Raw genomic sequence first — 20,225 nt, forward strand, 5'->3', positions numbered from 1 at the left:
GGTTTTACAGGCTTTATGGGAGGTGTCAGGCTGCATTCAGCACATAGCATTTAGACTTAGGTTTGTCAAGCATGAGTCCCGAGGAGATGTGGGCACGTTCTTGATGATTAGCAATCATTATTTGGTGACATTTTTCTGTTGGGTAGGAGGAGCAGTTAAGCAGTGTGTCCTAGAGTTAGGAGTAAGAGCCTTGGGGACTTGGAGAGGGCTACAGTGAACAGTTTATAGTCCTTCAGTGTCCTTTACAGTGCTCGGAATAGTGACTGGGAGAATTTGGACACAGGCACATCATGAAGCAGGTTCATGAAGATGGACATGACCTTGGAAACAAATCACTGCATGTGGTGGTGGAGGCCTCTGTCACAACTGAGGTGAAACTGAAGACCTGTGTGTGTTGCTGTGTGGTGCTGCTGTCCCTGTGAAAATCTTCCTAATAGGGAGGCTGTTTGCAGAGAGGTGGTGTGCACTGGGGATAGTGGAGCTGGAGGCCCTGGTGGCGATGCAGACGTCAGGTGTGTATAGTTCATGATTGGGACACAGCAGATGGAGTGCCTGCTGGAGGGGCCCAAAGAGATGCCATTGGACAGGTGCAGCTTAGAGGAATCACTCTCATCAAGGGCCTGAGAGCTGTGTACCTTTGTGAAAGTCCCTCCACCTCTCTAACTTGCAGGCTCCTCCTTTCACAAACTGCAGTAATAATAATTACTAGGTGTCACTAGGTAGATTGGGTAGATAAATGGGGTCATTCACAGGAAAGCCATCAATGTTGGTTCCCAGTAAAATATACTCTTGTCCCTCAGCATGGGGTGTAGGGTATGAGTACGACTCTTGGGTGGAGCATCACAGGGTATCAGGATGGGCAAGGTGTTCTTTAAATGAGTCCCCAAAGACTGAAAGATTGAGTTCAACATTAAGTAAAGACAGCTGAGGACTTATAGCCAAGAAGTAGAGTGAAGGAGTCAGTGGATGGAAAATTACCAACAGAAAACAGGGTAACGGGTGTTCTTGCTAAACCGACTTAATAAGAATCTTGCTATTCAGATCAGATATAAAGGGTAGGAAATGGGTGTTTGATCAGATATCAATGGGGGAGTTATTCTTACTAAACTGGCTTTTCAGGTTTGATAAAACTGGGCTAAACAGGCTTGTCCTCCAAACAATATAGGTTCATTTCTCATCTGGTTGTTTTTGTTCATTATGGACCAGCTGAGAGGAAATCAAGGTGGCAGTGTAGGAGGGCATGGAGCTCACGTTCCCCCACGAACACATCAAAAATACATTTACTTTGGAACAATCCTCACTGTAAACTGGCAGAAGGACTCCTGTTCAACCAAGGCTGTAAGAAACATATACATGTAATTGGGCAGGAAGGGAAGAAAAGCAATGTGGTCAGGAGTTGTGGGACTCAGAGAGGAAGGGCGATCACTTGGGCAGTGAGCTCCCTGGGGAGTGAGTGGCTTGAAGTACAGACTAGGTGTTCCAGTCCTCGTGTCTATGTTGTGGAGACAAGCCTTCTTGACGGGGTGGAGGACCACTGGGACAGACAGAAAGGCTGGAGGAGCCTGGACTTTGCTTGGGAGGAGTGAGCAAGCAAATGCCTGTCCCTGCGGCCAGGCAGAGAGAGGTATGCATTAGCAGATTTTTGCAGGTTTCTTGTGACCAGGATCTTAGCACACCCAAGTCAGAGTGGAGCAAATGCTCTGGCCTCACTAACTCCATGCCAGAGCACGGGACTGCATGTGTGGCCGCCAAGACCTGGGAAAAGAGTCGACGTTTGGAAGCAGAGGCAACCTGGTCCCAGTGCAGAGTCAGAGTGGGGCTTTGGTAGCCATTCTTGGCACTTACTCCCCAGGTATATCAGAAGCAGCCCAGTCTTCTGATGGCAGCTGGCTGGCCACAGCTCACCCACCCCACCATACATGCACAGAAACCACAGGGGCCTGCCTCCTCCCTATGGAGTGGTGCTGCAACACAGAGGGAGTGAGGGAGAGTGGAGATACTGATCAGCTGTGAGAGAGCAAGAGATCTTGTTTCCAATGCAGGGCAGAGATAGGCCTCTAGCAGCTGTTGAGTTCACCATGATCACCTCATCATGGTCCCCAGTCCAGTTAACCCTGTCCAAGCCAAGAAAATGCTCCAGCCCACTGCATGCCACAGTGCAGCACTGGATCTGGGGCAGCCACAACTGGGGAAAAGACCCTAGGTTGCATCTGAGCATAGCCACAGAGGCCTACACAGGCAGCATACCAGACCCCTGTATGCACGAAAATCCCACTTGCTTCAACACTCCCTTCCTGTGGCTAAAGTCCCAGTGTGGGGAGAAGGAAGGATACACAATTAATGGGAACAGAGCCAGCCCCAGCCCGACCCTCATGGCTTCTGGTCCTGCAACTTGAGATCAGGTCTTGCACCCGGTGCTGGTTGTAGTCCCTCAATCTCCAGTCTCAGCCCTTATTGTGGTAATAGCTGCCATCACGCTCTGAGGAAAGACGTGACTTGCACCCACATCAAATCCAGCCGTCCCACCAAAAGCATTGGGTATACCCACTCTGCATAGTCATAGTCCCTCAGAAGGACACCCCTTCAAGACCCCAAAGGGAAACAGTATCACCTAAGTTTATAGAGGTAGAGAAAGTTAAATAAAATGAAAATTGCTAATGAAATACTCTCAATTGAGAGAAAGAGAAAACCCCTGAAAGAATAAACAATGAAACAGAAATAACTGTTACAATGTAAATAATTCAAAACACTGGTAATAAAAATATTAACTGAACTAGGAAAAATAATTGAGCTAAACACTGGATATTTTAACAGAGAACTAGAAAACAAAAGGAGACCCAATGAAAAATAAATACTTCAAGGGAGTTCTCTGGTGGCCTAGTTGTTAGTATTCTGGGCTTTCACTGCTGTGGCCCGGGATCAATCCCTGGTTGGGGAACTGAGATCCAACAAGCTGCGTGGAGTGGCTAAAAAAAAATGTTCAATGGCTCAAATAAAAAGCACGCTAGCAGGAATGAACAGCAGAGGAAGAGAGACAGAGAATGCATAAGTGGTCTGGAAGATAGAATAATGGAAATCACAGAATCAGGAAAGCAGGCAGAAAAACTATGTTTTTTAAAGGAAAGGAATGTACACGATCTCTAGGATAACGTTGTGTTCCAATATTCGAATTATAGGGGTTCCAGAAGGAAAAGAGAGGGAGCATGGGAACAAAAATATTTTTCAAGACATTATGGCTGAAAATTTCCTTTACCTGAAGAAGGAAACTGGTATTAAGGTACAGGAAGTATTGATACACAGGATCCCAAACAAGATGAACCCAAACAGACCCACACCAAGACATATCATAAGAAAATGGCAAAAGTTGAAGATAGAGTTCTCAATGCATCAAGAGAAAAAGAAAGAGTCATAAACTAGGGAATCCCAATAATGCTATCAGCTGTTTTCTCTGCAGACATTTTGCAGGCCAGAAGGGAATGGCAGGATATATTCAAAGTGCTGAAAGGGAGAAAGCTGCAACCTAGGATACTCTACCCAGCAAGATTATCATTTAGAAAAGAAGGAGAGATAAAGAACTTCCCAGATCAGCAAAACCCAAAAGAATTAATCAATACTAATCCTACCATAATAGAAATGTTGAAGAGTCTTCTCTAAATGGAAAATAAATAATAATCTTCAGGAAAGGGAAAATCCCACTAGGGAAGGCAAATATATAGTAAAGAATGAAGATCATTTAAATAAGCTGGTAAGTAGATTTTTAAAAAATGTAGACGGAAGTAGAACTACACACAACAGGATAAGCACAAAGATGTAAAATATGACATCAAAAACACAACTACAGTAATTATTATGATTTTTTTGTGGGGGCCCTGTAACATGACTTGTGGGATCTCAGTTCCCTGAACAGGGATGGAACACTGCCACGGCAATGAAAGCGCTGAATCCTAACTACAAGACGAGCAGGGATCTCTCTAGAAATCAACTACAATAAGAAAAACGGGAAAAGAACAAATATGTGGAGTCTAAATAACATGCTACTAAACAAATGGGTCAGTGAAGAGATCAAATGGGAAAGCAGCAAATATCTTAAGACAAATGTAAACTGAAGCACAACACTCCAAAATTTATGGGATGAAGCAAAAGCAATTCTAGGAGGGAAGTCTATAGCAATGCAGGCCTCAAGGAACAAGAGACAACTCAAATAAATAGCCTAACCTACTATCTATGAGAATTAGAAAAAGAAGAACGACAAAGGTTCCCTTCCCCCTTAAGAAGACTGGAGCCCCTAAACTACTACCTATGAGAATTAGAAAAAGAACAACAAACCTTCCCCGCTCCCTTAAGAAGATAGGAGTCCCTTTCCCGCCCTAGAAGTCATTTTCCAGTGCTTCCGTGGTGCAGCTTGGCTTTTTCCCGGCGATTCAGGTGCGGGGTGACATTCCCTGAGTCCTTGGCACTACATTACCCAGAAGAATTTGCGCTAAGGCAGCGACGTTCATCCAATGAAAATCCAGGAAGGGGGCATTTCCGGGAGGGCGAACCTCCGGGAGAAGAACTTCCGGCGTCCTCGTGGCGCCCATTTTGATCGTGGAGCTAGTCGGAAGGTCGGAGTGTGCGGTGATGGGAGCGAGGTGACGGGCCAAGAAGACGCAGGAGGAGGCTTTGTACACACTGCAAAGGGACGGCCTGAGTGTTGGGGACACCGCCGCCTGCGGGGTGCATCGATACAAAGTCCGACAGGACCCCTCGACTGTCGCCACTCCTCTCCTCCCAGGAGCTCCGATGGCGGCGGCTGCGCTGACGGACCCGGCTCAGGTAAATGCTGCGGGCTCCGGGTTCTCCCCTGCCCGTTTACCCACCCAAATACGAAACTCCTGAGTGAGAGGCGTCTGGTCCAGGAGAATGAGGCCTGCAGGGGTGGTGTCCCTATTTCTGACCACCGTTGTAATGTGGTCTGAGTGAGGCTTGGAGATACAACTGAAGCAGGAATATTCGGGAACCCGGAGTCCATCTTGTTTCTGCGAGGAACGCAGTTTGAGGCCAGGCTGCACCTGGAGTGGTAGATGAGTGGTTGTGTTTCTCTTCTTAGGGCCCTGGGAGCGGTGGAGAGTTTTGAATAAAGGAAGGGCACAATCTGAGCTAGGCTTTTAAAAATAATCCAAAGTGTTCAACGGAAAGCAGAGTGTAGGGGAATGATGAGGACACTGAGGCAGAGGGAAGTTGTGGCTTTTTTCACGGTCACAACTGGTAAGTAGGAGCAATGAGGATGGAGGCACAGAGGAGAGGTTAGTGATTCAGCCAGAGTTTACCTGGCTCTTGTATTGGGCACAGGTCCAGGGAAAGTGTGAGCCCCTGAAGCACTGCTTACGTCACTTTCTCCATCGCCTTCCTTTTCCCACAGATTCCATGGGCTGGAGAAGCACTTTGGGCAAGTGGCGGTTGTCCCAGTCCCTCACTTGTTCTCACCCCCCACGCACACATTCTGTGTATTTGAAGTGTCTTAGGGTTCTTCACCTGCCATTCTCCCAGCACTTTGGTTTGGAGACCCTAGAGAACCCCATGCTTGGTTTTCTGAGTGCAGGCCAGCTTTTGTGGAGGGGGTTCTAGTTTCCCACCACTGATGAAATGAGGTGTGGAAGGTTACTCCTGGAACAGGTACCAGTATGTGGCAGTGATTTTTTTTTTTTTTTCTTTTTGCGGTACGCGGGCCTCTCACTGTTGTGGCCTCTCCCATTGCGGAGCAACAGGCTCCGGACGCGCAGGCTCAGCGGCCATGGCTTACGGGCGCAGCCGCTCGGGGGCATGTGGGATCTTCCCGGACCGGGGCACGAACCCGTGTCCCCTGCATCGGCAGGCGGACTCTCAACCACTGCGCCACCAGGGAAGCCCGGCAGTGTTTTTTTAATGTTATTTTTGGCCCCACCACACGACATGCGGGATCCTTAGTTCTCCCACCAGGGATTGAACCTGTGCCCCCTGAAGTGGAAACTCGTAGCTTTAACCACTGGACCACGAGGGAAGTCCCTGTGGCAGTGTTTTGAGGTGAGGCTGAGCTTGTTTAGGTAAGTGCAGGTCTCCTTTTTTCTGATGGAAATAAACAGGGAAGAACTGGAGTTAGACTTGAAATGACTGCCTGTGTATTCTGGAGGCAATGGGAGTTTCAGATCAAAGGAGAGAGGTTCTCTTCCCCAGGTCTTGAGAGGCTCCATCTGGTTGGGCGGTAGGGGAAATGTGTGGGAAGATGGACTGTGGATTTTCAGGAATGAGACTGTTCATGGTTATATTTGTCCCTGTTATACCAGGGCAGTGTGACCTTTGAGGATGTGGCCGTGTACTTCTCCTGCGAGGAATGGTGTCTTCTTGATGAGGTTCAGATACACCTGTACCTTGATGTCATGCTGGAGAACTTTGCCCTTGTCTGCATGCTGGGTAAGGCCCTCACACCCATCCCAATCCTCTGAGATAGGCTCTGCCTTTCTCCTTTTCCCCAAGGGTAGTTCTGTCCTTCTCACATCTGGACCATGGGCACTGCTTTCTTCTTAAAGTTATGTGCTGCAGTTACAATGGCTAGGCAGAGTTCATCCCTACTCCTTAGTGCCATGAAACTTGTAGCCCCAAAGTCTTGCAGGTGACCATTCAGGTTCATCAGTGTTGCAGTCCGCTTTAGAGATCCGTCCTTGCTTGCCCTCTCCTGGGCTAAGTGAGTGTACGGATCCATACTACCCAAAGTTTGCTCCATTTCTGCACCCGACAGTATTTATTTATTTATCTGTCTGTCTATCTATCTATCTATTTATTTATGGTTACATTGGGTCTTCTTTGCATGTGGGCTTTCTCTAGTTGAGCCGAGTGAGAGCTACTCTTCTTTGTGGTGCATGGGCTTCTCATTGCAGTGGCTTCTCATCGCAGAGCATGGGTTCTAGGCCTGTGAGCTTCAGTAGTTGTAGCGTGCAGGCTCTATAGCACAGGATCAGTAGTTGCGGTGCATGGGCTTAGTTGCTCCACGGCATGTGGGATCTTCCCGGTGCAGGGATCGAACCCATGTTCCCTGCATTGGCAGGCAGGTTCTTAACCACTGCACCACAGGGAAGTCCTTAAAATATTAAATAAGGAACTACAGTATGATCCAGCAATTTCACCTCTGTGTGTTTATCCAAAGGGTGTGAAATCATATCAAAAAGATATCTGGGGACTTCCCTGGTGGCACAGTGGTTAAGAATCCACCTGCCAATGCAGGGGACACAGGTTCGAGCCCTGGTCTGGGAAGATCCCACATGCTGTGGAGCAACTAAGCCCGTGTGTCACAACTACTGAGCCTGTGCTCTAGAGCCCGTGCTCTGCAACAAGAGAAGCCACTGCAATGAGAAGCCCAGGCACCACAACAAAGAGTAGCCCCTGCTCGTCACAACCAGAGAAAGCCCACGTGCAGCAACAAAGACCCAAAGCAGCCAAAAATAAATTTATTTAAAAAAAACAACAAGATATCTGTACTCCCTGTTTTTTGCAGCATTATTTACACTATCTGAGACATGAAAAGAACCTAAGTGTCCATTGATGGATGAATGGGTAACAAATGTGCTGTATGTGGAACACTATTCAATATTGTTCAACCATTAAAAAAGAAAGAAATCCTACCATCTTTAATAACATGGATGGACCTTGAGGGCATTATGCTAAGTGAAATAAGTCTTAGTTCAGGGAAAGACAAATACAGTTGTTTGCCAGTTTCCAGAGAGGATTGATTCCAGGAGCCCCTGCATATACTGAAATCTGCAGATGATGAAGTTTCACAGTCAGCCCTGTGATTCTGAAGTTTTGCATTTGTGGATTCATTCAACTACTGATCACGTGGTTCTGTGTTTATTTAATTAAACATAACCATGTGTAAGTGGACCCATGCAGTTCTTACCCATGTTGTTCAAGAGTCAGTTGTACTCCATAATTACACATACATGGGGAATATTTTCCTTTTTGCTGCGACGAGTCTTAGTTGCGGCATGCAGGATCTTCATCGAGGCATGTGGGACCTTTCGTTGGGATGCTCAGGCTCTTCGTTGTGGTGCAAGCTTCTCTCTAGTTGTGGTGTGCAGGTTTTTCTCTTCTCTAGATGTGGTGCGCAGGCTCCAGGGTTTGTGGGGTCTATAGTTGTGGCACGCAGTCTCTAGTTGAGGCGCATGAGCTCAGTAGTTGTGGCGTGTGTGCTTAGTTTTCCCGCAGAATGTCAGATCTTAGTTTCCCGACCAGGGAATTGAACCTGCATCCCCTGCATTGGAAGGTGCATTCTTTACCACTGGACAACTGGGGAAGTCCCTGGAATCTTTAAAGAAAAAAAAAAAACACACACACACACCCCAAACTCAGAGACAGCACAGAAATTAGTGGTTGCCGGAGTAGGGGATGGGTGAACAGGGTTAGATGAAATGCGTGAATGGTGTCAGAAGCTACAGACTTCTAGTTGTAACGTGAATAAGTCCTGGGGATGTAATGCATAGCTTAGTGATTATAGTTAATTTTACTGTATGCTGTATTTCAAATTTGCCAAGAGAGTAAATCCTAAAAGTTCTCATCAGAGGAAAAAAATTGTATTGTGTTAACTAAACTTATTGTAATCATTGCACAACATATACACAAATCAAATTATGTTGTACAGCTTAAACAAATACAATGTTTCACATCAATTATATGTCAGTGAAAGTTTTAAAATTCTACAGTGCTCTTCCTTTCTCTGAAACCCAAATTTCTGATCTTTATTATTTTCCATCTCTCTAAAGAACTTTTTAAAAATGAATTCCCATGATTTTTGTGCATCTAAGAACATGTTTATTTCACCATCACTGTTGAAGAGTAATTTTATTGCATTCTGAATTCTAGGCTGACATTGGCCACCCCCCAACCCCACCCCCGCCAAGTTTTAAATGTTTCACTCCTTTCTCTTGTTTGCATGATTTCTGAAAATTCAGATGTTATTCTTTTTGTTGCTTCCCCATGACTAAAGTGTTTATTCCTCTGGTTTCTTTTGGGATATTTTTTTTCTTCTGTATTTGAATGTGATATGCTTAGGTGTAGTTTTGTTGTTGTTGTTTTTTAAAATAAATTTATTTATTTATTTACTTATGGCTGTGTTGGGTCTTCATTTCTGTGTGCAGGCTCCCTCTAGTTGCGGTGAGCGGGGGCTACTCTTCATTGCGGTGTGCGGGCTTCTCATTGTCATGGCTTCTCTTGTGGAGCGTGGGCTGTAGGTTCACAGGCTTCAGTAGTTGTGACATGTGGGTTCAGTAGTTGTGGCTTGTGGGCTCTAGAGTGCAGGCTCAGTAGTTGTGGTACACAGGCTTAGTTGCTCCACAGCATGTGGGATCTTCCTGGACCAGGGCTTGAACCTGTGTCCCCTGCATAGGCAGGTGGGTTCTTAATCACTGTGCCACCAGGGAAGCCCCAGCTTAGGTGTAGTTTTTTGGCATTAAACCTGCTTGATGTTCTCTGAGCTTCCTGGATCTGTGGGTTGGTGTCTGACATTAATTTGGTGGAAATTCTCCATGATTATTGCTTCAAATATTTTTTCTATTCCTTATTCTTTTTTTCTTTTGATGTTTCTATATATGTATGTTAAAGCATTTGCAGATGTTATACAGTTTTTAGATATTCTTTTTTTTTAGTCCTTTTTCTCTTTGTTTTTCAGTTTTAGAAGTTTCTACTGCAGGAACCTCAAGCTGAGAGATTCTTTCCTGAGTTGTGTCCAGTCTTAATAAGCCCATCCTATTCATTCTTCATTCCTCTTCTCTTCTTTTTGATCTCTAGCATTTCCTTTTGGTTCTTTATTAGAATTTTCATCTCTGCTTTCATTGCCTTTCTTGTCTTGTATGCTGTCTGCTTTATCCATTAGCAGGCATTAATTAGCGTATTAATCATAATTGTTTTACATTACCAATTTGATCATTCCAACGGCCCTGTGATATCCCTCCCTCCCTCCCTCCCTCCTTTCTTCCTCTCCTCCCCTCCCCTCCCTTCCCTTCCCAGCATGCAAGATCTTAGTTCCATTACCAGGGATCGAACCAGTGCCCCTTACAGTGGAACTGTGGAGACTTAACCACTGGATCCCTAGAGAAGTCCCTCCCTGTGATATCTGATTCTAGTTTTGAAGCTTCCTTTGCCTTTTCAAAATTTGTTTTTAGGCCTTTTAGTTGGTCCTGTAATTTTTTTCTTTGTAACTGGCATGATGTATTCCCTAAAAGGAACCATTGTAGATAGACCTTTATTGGTGTGTTGGTAAGATGTGGAGAGCGGAAGCATGCATGTTGCTGTTAGCATTCATATTATATTTAATTTTCAATCTTTTAATGAGCCTGTGTGTCTGGATCCTGAACTTCACAACTTCTTTTCAATTTAATTTTCCCTCCCTTAGTTGGGACAGGATGGGTATTGGGGGCTGTAGTTGGGTATTTCCTCTTTCCCAGGTAAGTTAGGCTCTGATAAAATGACAGTAGGTTTGGTTCTGGCTAAGTAGTTTCTACTGAGGGCAGACTTTGTTAAAAACAGAATGTTCTGGCTATTTTGTTTTTCTAATCTTCATTTCTCTTTTTAGAAGGCTTTGTTTAGTTTGTTTTGTAGTTCCTCAAGTTGTAAAGGTACGTTGTTGATTGATGATATTTCTTTGTTTATATGTAAGCATTTATAGATGTAAATTTTCTCCTTAGTACTGCTTTTGTGGCATCTTATAAGTTTTAGTATGTTATATTATTGTTTTCTTTAGTCTCTTAAGTATTTTCTAGTTTCCTGTGTGAGTTTTTTTTCATGGACCTATTGGTTGTTTCAAAGCATGTTGTTTAATTTCCAGAAATTTGTGGATATTTGTTTTCCATATGTGATTGATCTCTATCTTCAATCTGTTTCAGTTGGAGAGGACAGTTTGTATGATCTTTATCTAATTTAAACTATTGTTCCTGTCTATTGCTGAGAGCAGAGCATTGAAGTGTCCCCATACTATAGTAGAACTGTTTCTCTTTTCAGTTCTGTCAGGTTTTGCTTTATATCTTTTGATTATCTATTATGAGGTGTGTAAATATATATACTTATTTTAATTTTTTTATTTATGTTTGGCTGCGTTGGGTCTTTTTTTGTGTTTTTTTTTTTGCGGTATGCAGGCCTCTCACTGTTGTGGCCTCTCCCATTGTGGAGCACAGGCTCCAGACATGCAGGCTTAGCGGCCATGGCTCATGGGCCCAGCTGCTCCACAGCATGTGGAATCTTCCCGGACCGGGGCATGAACCCATGTCCCCTGCATCGGCAGGTGGACTCTCAACCACTGTGCCACCAGGAAAGCCCTTTTAAAAAATTTATTTATTTTATGTATTTATTTTTGGCTGTGTTGGGTCTTCATTGCGGCATGCAGGCTTTTCATTGTAGTGGCTTATCATTGCAGAGCACAGGCTCTAGACGTGTGGGCTTGAGTAGTTATGGCACGTGGGCTCAGTAGTTGTGATACATGCACTTAGTTGCTCCACGGCATGTGGGATCTTCCCAGACAAGGGATTGAACCTATGTCCCCTACATTGGCAGGCAGATTCCCAACCACTGCACCACCAGGGAAGTCCCTAGACTTCTTTATTGTTTGATATGAATAATAGCCACCCCTGTGTTCTTTTGGTTACTATTTGCATGAAATATCTTTTTCTAACCTTTCATTTTCAATTTAATTGACTTTTGTCAACAGCATACAGTTGGATCATTTTAAAAAATCTGTCAGTCTGTCTTTTGCTTTGAGTGTTTAATCCATTTACATTTAGAGCAATTACTGATAAGAGGTATTTTTTGTCATTTTGCTCTTTGTTTTCTGTATGCCTTAGAGCTTGTTGTTCCTTAATTTTTGATATTTAATCTTTTTGTATTAAATTTGTTTAGTGATATGTTTTAATTGTCTTTTCATTTCCTTTGTGTACATTATATGATTATTTGTAGTTACCATGGGGATTACATTTTATATCCTAAACCTACCAGCATACTAATTTTAATTTACACCAGCTTACCATCAATAACATTACAAAAACATTTCTGCTTCTGTAGTGCTCTGTCCCCACTATTTTCTAGTATTGATTTTACAAAATTACATACTTGTATGTGGTGTGTTTAAGTTGAGACTATGGTTTCTTTAAATGCATTATTCTCTGCAATCAGGTAGAAAACGAAAAAGTGCTGTTATAAACTTACAATCACAGTAGCTTTTATAATTTTCTATGAACTTACCTTTATCAGAGACCATCATTTCTTCAAATAACTTTGAATTACCGTTTAGTGTTTTTTTCATTTCCACCTGAAAGAATTCATTTAGCATTTGCTGCAAGACAAGTCTAGTGTTAAAGAACTTCTTTAGCTTTTGTTTACATTGGAATATGTTAATTTTCCTTAGTTTTTGAAGGATGTTTCCCTGATGTAGGGTTATTGGTTGACACGTTATTTTCCTTCAACAATTTAAATATATCAACCCACTGCTTTCTGGCCAGATTTCTGATTAGAAATGTGCTGATAACCTTCTTGGGGATCCCTTGTCTGGAATGAGTCACTTCTCTCGCTGATTTCAAGATTCTTTGTCTCTGCATTTCAACAGTTTTATTATAATGTGCTGCAGTATGGCTCTCACAGTCTATTCTGCTTGGAGTTTATTTAGATTTGGGGATGTTCCTATTCATATCAATCCATAAGTGTGCTATGTTTTTCTGTTCTGAATCCCTCTAGTGTTTTGTTTTCTTTTCACTTCAGCAATTGTACTTTTCAGTTCCCAAATTTCCTTTTTTGCAATACTTATACTTTCTTTCTCTTTATTGTTATTCCTACTTTGTTCAGGCAACACTTTTTTTCTGTACACCTGTTTCTTTTTAGGAATTGTACTTTGCAGTTTCCAAATTTCCATTTTTACAATACTTATACTTTCTATCTCTTTACTGTTATTCCTACTTTGTTCAGGCAACACTTTTTTTTCTGTACACTTGGTTTTTTTTTTTTTATTTTTTTTTTTAGTTATTTGAACATCCTTTAGTCAGTTTTTAAGTCTTTCTAGTTAGTTCGCCATCTATTTTTTGTGTACCTGTTTATAAGTTACAGTTGCAGTTGATTTGTTATTTTCCTTTGCATCATACGTTCCTGTTTCTTCGTATGTCTTGTGAGTTTTTGTCATTGAAAACTGAGCATTTGTGTCTTATAATATTGTAATGCTGGAGATCCTGTATTCACTTTAACAAGTGTTTGCTAGTATGGGCTTCTCTTTGTTTTTGATGTTTTCAGGTGATTCTTTCCTGGACATCAACATGAGCTGTAAACTTAAGGGGTTTTCACTGTGCATTTCTTGGGGGTGCACTATGACTTTTGAAGTTCCTCTATATAAGTGGCTGATTTTGAATGTCTTAGTCCTTAAATATCTCACTCTCCAAAAGTGAAAAACCAGAAAAATGAAGAGCGGGAAAAGAGACACTGGCCTTAAAATCAGGTGGGGTGACGGATTCATAACACCTTGTACTCCATCCACTGTTGTTCAGGTTGGGAGTGGATTCCTAACACCTATTACTCCATCCAGTGTTTTTCAGGTAGGGAGATGGATTCCTAACCCATCCCCTGTTTTACAGGTGGGGAGAAAAACACCTAACATTTTGTTTACATTTTGTTTCCTAGCATTTTGTACTCCATCCACTGTACATCCTTCCCTCTGGCTCCACTGACATTTCTGTTTGTAGTATTTAAATATCATTCCTTTGTCTGTTGTGTGCTTAGTTCCTCTGGGTTCGTATTTGCCACTCACCCATCCTGACATTCCATTAGGCTTTGTGTCATATGTGTCCCATGTAGTTGTTCAACTGGGGATGGAGAGTCCTTGGGGCTTCATGGGATGGACATGACTCTGGTCTCAGCAAAAAGAGCTCACAGGTAGTCTGGCCAAGATGAATGGCAGCTGGCAGAGGGCTTGATATCAGGTCTGTGTTTTAAGTCATATCAGGAACATACCTTGTGTGATTAGTGTTTTAGCCCCATTGCCAGTGGCCCCAAATCACTTCTTTTGTCTTTTCTCCATTCTTGGTACTCTGCCAACTTGTCATTTCTACGACGACTCATTTTTATTCTGACTGCAGCCTGGGATTTATTCCCTACCACCTCTCTAAGCCACTTCTCTCATGTAGTCTTCACATTGTTTTCTCTATAGTACTTTATGACATTGTGCAGGTATATTTGAATGGCATTAGGCAGGTATACTTTAATGTTCCATGAATACCAGCTACTGTTTCAGTAAGATTTTCTGGTGCATGGGCTTATACTTGTGCACAGTATCACAGATCAGCAGCAGATGTGGTCCTAGTGAAAGCCATTGACAGAAGAGTGAACTGTAGAACATGCCTTTCACCCTTGGACCACATCCAGTCCTTATGTCCTGTGCTTGGTGAGGCTGCATCAATTCTGTGACCTTAAGTCCCAATAATGCAGAACAGCTGCATCCTCAATTTGACCCCAACTCCATTTACTGAACACAGTCCCATGGATTGGTTCTTTCATGTGTCAGACATACAGTTGTGATGGTGTCACCCCCATCCAACATCAACATGAATTTCACCATCACGTCTTTGTTTTCAGGTTCTTGGCGTGGAGTCGATGAAGAGACACCTTCTGAAGAGAACATATGTGTGGAGGGAATATCACAGATTAGGACCCCCAGGGCAGGTTCATCTCCTGAGAAGGCCCAGCCCTGTAAGATGTGCGTCCCAGTCTTGAGAGACATTTTGCACTTGGCTGAAGAGCAGGGAGCAAATAGGGGCCAGAAAGCATACACATGTGGGGCATGTGGGAAACAGTTCTATTTCACTGCAAACCTTCAACAGCACCGGAAGCAGCACATTAGAGAGAAACCCTTCCGATGTGATGTGAGGAGACTTGCATTTCTGAAGAGCTTCACAGTCTACGCATCAGGGAATCTCTCTGTGTACAGTGAAATTGGGAAGAAATTAGCAGCCAACATGGGACTTCAGCAACAGGCCACTAATATCAGGAAGGAACAAAACAACAGTCATGAGTGTGAAGCTGTTTTTCACAGTGGAACAATTCATCGGAGCTGGGGAGAAGGCAGAAAATCCTCCAGCCACACAGATATGTATGAGAGAGTCATCACTAGTGAAGCGTTTTGTGAGTGCAGCAAATGTGGGAAAGCCTGCACCCAAAGTTGTAATCTTATGCAGCACCAGAGAGTTCACACTGGAGAAAAGCCTTATGAGTGCAGCGAATGTGGAAAATCCTTTAGCCGAAGCCACCACCTCAGTGTGCATAGGAAGATCCACACTGGAGAGAAGCCTTATGCATGCAAGAAATGTGCTAAATCTTTTCTCCAAAGGTCCAGCTTCATTCAACATCTGAGAGTTCACACTGGAGAAAAGCATTATGAATGCAGTGAATGTGGAAAATCTTTTAGCAAAAAGTCCAATTTCCTTCAACATAAGAGAGTTCATACTGGAGAAAGGCCTTATGAGTGCAGTGAATGTGGGAAATCCTTTATCCATAGATGTCAACTTTTTATACACCAGAGAGTTCACACAGGAGAAAGGCCTTATGAGTGCAGTGAATGTGGGAAATCCTTTATTCATAGATGTCAACTTCTTATACACCAGAGAGTTCACACAGGAGAAAGGCCTTATGAGTGCAATGAATGTGGGAAATCTTTTACAGTTAGGTCTGTCCTGCAAAATCATCAGAGAATTCATACTGGAGAGAGGCCTTATGAGTGCAGCCAATGTGAGAAATCCTTTATCCATAGATGTCAACTTCTTATACACCAGAGAGTTCACACAGGAGAAAGACCTTATGAGTGCAGTGAATGTGGGAAATCTTTTACAGCTAGGTCTGCCCTCCAAAATCATCAGAGAATTCATACTGGAGAGAGGCCTTATGAGTGCAGCCAATGTGGGAAATCCTTTATCCATAGATGTCAACTTCTTATACACCAGAGAGTTCACACAGGGGAAAGGCCTTATGAGTGCAGCCAATGTGGGAAATCTTTTACAGCTAGGTCTGGCCTCCAAAATCATCAGAGAATTCATACTGGAGAAAGACCTTATGAATGCAGCCAATGTGGGAAATCCTTTATTCATAGATGTCAACTTCTTATACACCAGAGAGTTCACACAGGAGAAAGACCTTATGAGTGCAATGAATGCGGGAAATCTTTTACAGCTAGGTCTGCCCTCCAAAATCATCAGAGAGTTCACACAGGAGAAAGGCCTTATGAGTGCAGTGAATGTGGAAAATCCTTTATTCATAGATGTCACCTTCTTATACACCAGAGAGTTCACACAGGAGAAAGGCCTTATGAGTGCAGTGAATGTGGGAAATCCTTTATTCATAGATGTCAACTTCTTATACACCAGAGAGTTCACACAGGAGAAAGGCCTTATGAGTGCAGCCAATGTGGGAAATCTTTTACAGCTAGGTCTGGCCTCCAAAATCATCAGAGAATTCATACTGGAGAAAGGCCTTATGAGTGCAGCCAATGTGGAAAATCCTTTATCCATAGATGTCAACTTCTTATACACCAGAGAGTTCACACAGGAGAAAGGCCTTATGTGTGCAGTGAATGTGGGAAATCTTTTATTCATAGATGTCAACTTCTTATACACCAGAGAGTTCACACAGGAGAAAGGCCTTATGTGTGCAGTGAATGTGGGAAGTCCTTTATTCATAGATGTCAACTTCTTATACACCAGAGAGTTCACACAGGAGAAAGGCCTTATGAGTGCAGCCAATGTGGGAAATCGTTTACTGCTAGGTCTGGCCTCCGAAATCATCAGAGAGTTCATACTGGAGAAAGACCTTATGAGTGCAGTGAATGTGGGAAATTGTTTATTGTTATTTCTGGCCTTATTAAACATCAGAGAGTTCACACAGGAGAAAGGCCTTATGAGTGTAATGAATGTGGGAAATCTTTCACTGCGAGAGCTGGCCTCCAAAATCATCAGAGAATTCACACGGGAGAAAGGCCTTATGAGTGTAAGGAATGTGGGAAATCTTTTACTGCGAGATCTGGCCTCCAAAATCATCAGAGAGTTCACACAGGAGAAAGGCCTTATGAGTGTATGGAATGTAGGAAATCTTTTACTTCTAGGTCTGGCCTCCGAAATCATCAGAGTGTTCATACTGGAGAAAGGCCTTATGAGTGCAGTGAATGTGGAAAATCTTTTAGCCAAAGACAAATCCTCAGTACCCATAGGAAAATCCATACTGGAGAAAGGCCTCATGAGTGCAAAGAATGTGGTAAATCTTTTATCCAAAAGTGCAGCTTAATTCATCATCAGAGAGTTCACCGTGGAGAAAACGCCCTATGAATGCAGCCGATAAGGATGCCACTGGGGTTTGGAGGAGTTTGACATGGTAACAGAATGGGAGGAACAGGTGCAGTCATCGTGCAACAGATGGACAATTTCTAGAGCAGAAACTCAGGGTGAGAGAAGGGGTGTCATCTGCTTGTGAACTCCCAGCAATGGACAGGGATTTAGGATACAGTGCTAGGTTGACTGGTTCAGGCCATGAGGAGTCTCGTCACAGCACTCCTCTTTCACTCCCTACCCTGCTTTGGGGACTCAAAGAACACTTTGTCCATTCGGACACCCTCTTGTCACCCCCACACAGACACAAAGAGGCCTGCTTAGGACACCCCCTCCTCCCCACATGTGACTTGACAGGACTGTCGTTTCACTGGGAACAAATATTGATGGCTTTCCTATGAATGATCCAACTTATGTACCCAATAATGATCTGGTCCTGCTAACTCCATACCACAGGTTTTCAGTGGATGTGGGGCAGCCAAATTCGAGGAACAGACTCTACCTTGGGATGTGGATGTGACTCAGTCCCAGGAGAGAGAAGACTAATCAATATAGAATGCCACATTAACAGAAGGAAGGATGAAAAATAACATGATCATCTCAGTAGACAGAGAAGAAGCATTTGACAAAATTCAGCATCCATTCATGATGAAAACCCATACAGGTGGGTATAGAGGGAACATATCTCAATAAAGGCCATTTATGACAAACCCACAGCAAACATCATACTGGTGGAAAGCTGAAAGGCTTTTTCCTAAATTCAGGAAGAAAAGAAGGATGCCCACTCCCAAAACTTCTATCTCACATAGTATTGGAAGTCCTAGCCCCAGCAATCAGACAAGCAAAAGCATCCAAATTGGAAGGTAAGAGGTAAAACAGTATTTTCAGATAACATGATACTTTATATAGAAAACCCTAGTGTCCACCTCAAAACTTTTAGAACTAATTAAAGAATTCAGTAAAGCTATAGGATATAGTACAAATATACAGACATCTGTTGCATTTCTATACACTAATAATGAACTATCAGAAAAAGTAAAAAAATAAAATTGCTTCAGATTGCATCAGAAAGAATAAAATACCTAGTAGCAAATTAACTGAGGGCTTGAAAGACATATATTCAATAAACTATAAAACATTGATGAAGATTGAAGATAAAGAAATGGAAAGATATCCTGTGCTCTTGCATTGGAAGACTTAAGATTGTTACAATGACAATACTGTGCAAAGCAATCGTGAAATGGACAGAAGACATAATGGAGTTAGAAAAACTATCCGAAGTGATGCAAATGAAGAACACACGTGTATTGTCATATGTGTTCAGTGTCTCAAGAAATATAGCAGCAATCTTGTGAGTAAGGCATATTCTAGTAAATGGGATATATTCATGTCCAAGACATAAAAAGGAGTCAGTTCTTATGGAAGCAATATTGTAGTTGATGGAAACTGCACCTAGGTAATTAGATTTCATGGAATATTAGAATGAGATGTTCCTATAAAAGGGAGAAAAAGAGCAAGTTACAGTTGAGGAAAAACGGGGGTTTGGGATGGGTTGAAAGAGTAAATAGAGTGTCCAGAGTAGGACTTTAGTGAAGGTGGACAGTTGTGGAAATACTGTGTTAAGGACAGCTTGCTTTCCTCTTTTCCAATTTTTACATGTTCATTTTCTTTTCTGTATTAGAGAGGACCTCTGGCATATTAGGGAATACCAGTGTAAGGCAGTGAACTGCCATCCTACTGATCTCAAGCATCCTATTTTTGTCCTTTATATCTAGTCTTTTCAGTCCAGAACCATATAAAGTCGCACAAATTACATTTATTTCTCACCACTCTTTAATGTCCATTCTGACACAATCTCTCTGATTTCCTTCAAGTTGTTTTCCCTTGGTATCTTTTATACAATACATGACAATTTGTAAAATTTCCCTCACTTGGTATACAGTAAGATATCCTTATAAATAGATTCAGATTATGTGGTTTATTGTTTTTATTGTTGCTGTTTTGCTCCCATCCAAGATAATACAAAAGTGCTGCCTTGTCCTTTTCAGTGTACCATATCAGGAAACAAGATGTCTGTTTTCCCAGTATTGGCAGTGTTTCCTTTGATCACTTCTTTATGGTGATATGCTTTGGATTTTGTTCCTATTACTCTGGGAGGCTGAAGAAGGGGTGTAGCAAGACACTGTGATCATCTATTTGTTTCTAAATCTCTCTGGCTTCTGTGTGGAGAGTGAACTTAGGAGGGAAGAACTGATGTAGGAGAGAGGACAGAATCCTTTGTGTAGTTGGGAGCCCTTTGATGATGGACCAGCCCAGGATGGTGGCATTGGAGATGGTGAGGACAGGATGACCTGGGACACATTAGGAGGCAGAGTTGGCAGGACGTGTGCATAATTGAGATGATGGGGTGAGTCCCAGAGAATGATTTTTTTCCCTTCAGTCCTCAAGAGCGATCCATTGCATTTGTGGGCCCGAGAGGCTTACCTTGTTTTCTTAGATTTCTGAATCAGCTGTCAGCTATGTTGAGTAACTGCAGCCACAGTTTCCAATACCTGGGACATAAAATAGGCAGGACTGCTCCCTGACAGTTATTTGGGTAGATGAGTTTTGTGTGGCCTTGCTTTCCTTGGGCCTGCCAGGGTTAGATGAGGCTGGATAGGAAGACTTGTGTGGTGGTGGTGTCTATCTGTAATATCTGTAGCTGTATGTGTTTGAGCCTGCCAGGGAACATTAGCTATTCTTTGAATAGAAATTCAAAACTTGCCCTCGAACTTCACTTGATGAAAATTAAATCCCTTGTTAAGGAAGTTTAGGGTCATCCAAAAGTACTGACAGCTACTTTGAATATTTATTTCAAGCCATTTAATGTAATTGTTGATATAT

General features: G+C 42.8%; 1 long non-coding RNA gene across 1 annotated transcript; it reads left to right on the plus strand.

Moving 5' to 3' along the window:
- The first annotated feature begins 4,599 nt into the window (after nucleotides 1-4,599).
- LOC309837102 lies at nucleotides 4,600-14,664 on the plus strand. Its single transcript, XR_014298214.1, has 3 exons — nucleotides 4,600-4,815; nucleotides 6,303-6,429; nucleotides 14,608-14,664. It is a non-coding gene; the product is annotated as an uncharacterized lncRNA (long non-coding RNA).
- The last annotated feature ends 5,561 nt before the right edge of the window (nucleotides 14,665-20,225 follow it).

This window comes from Grampus griseus, assembly GCF_964374135.1.
Source record: "Grampus griseus genome assembly, chromosome: 19".
NCBI lineage: Eukaryota > Metazoa > Chordata > Mammalia > Artiodactyla > Delphinidae > Grampus > Grampus griseus.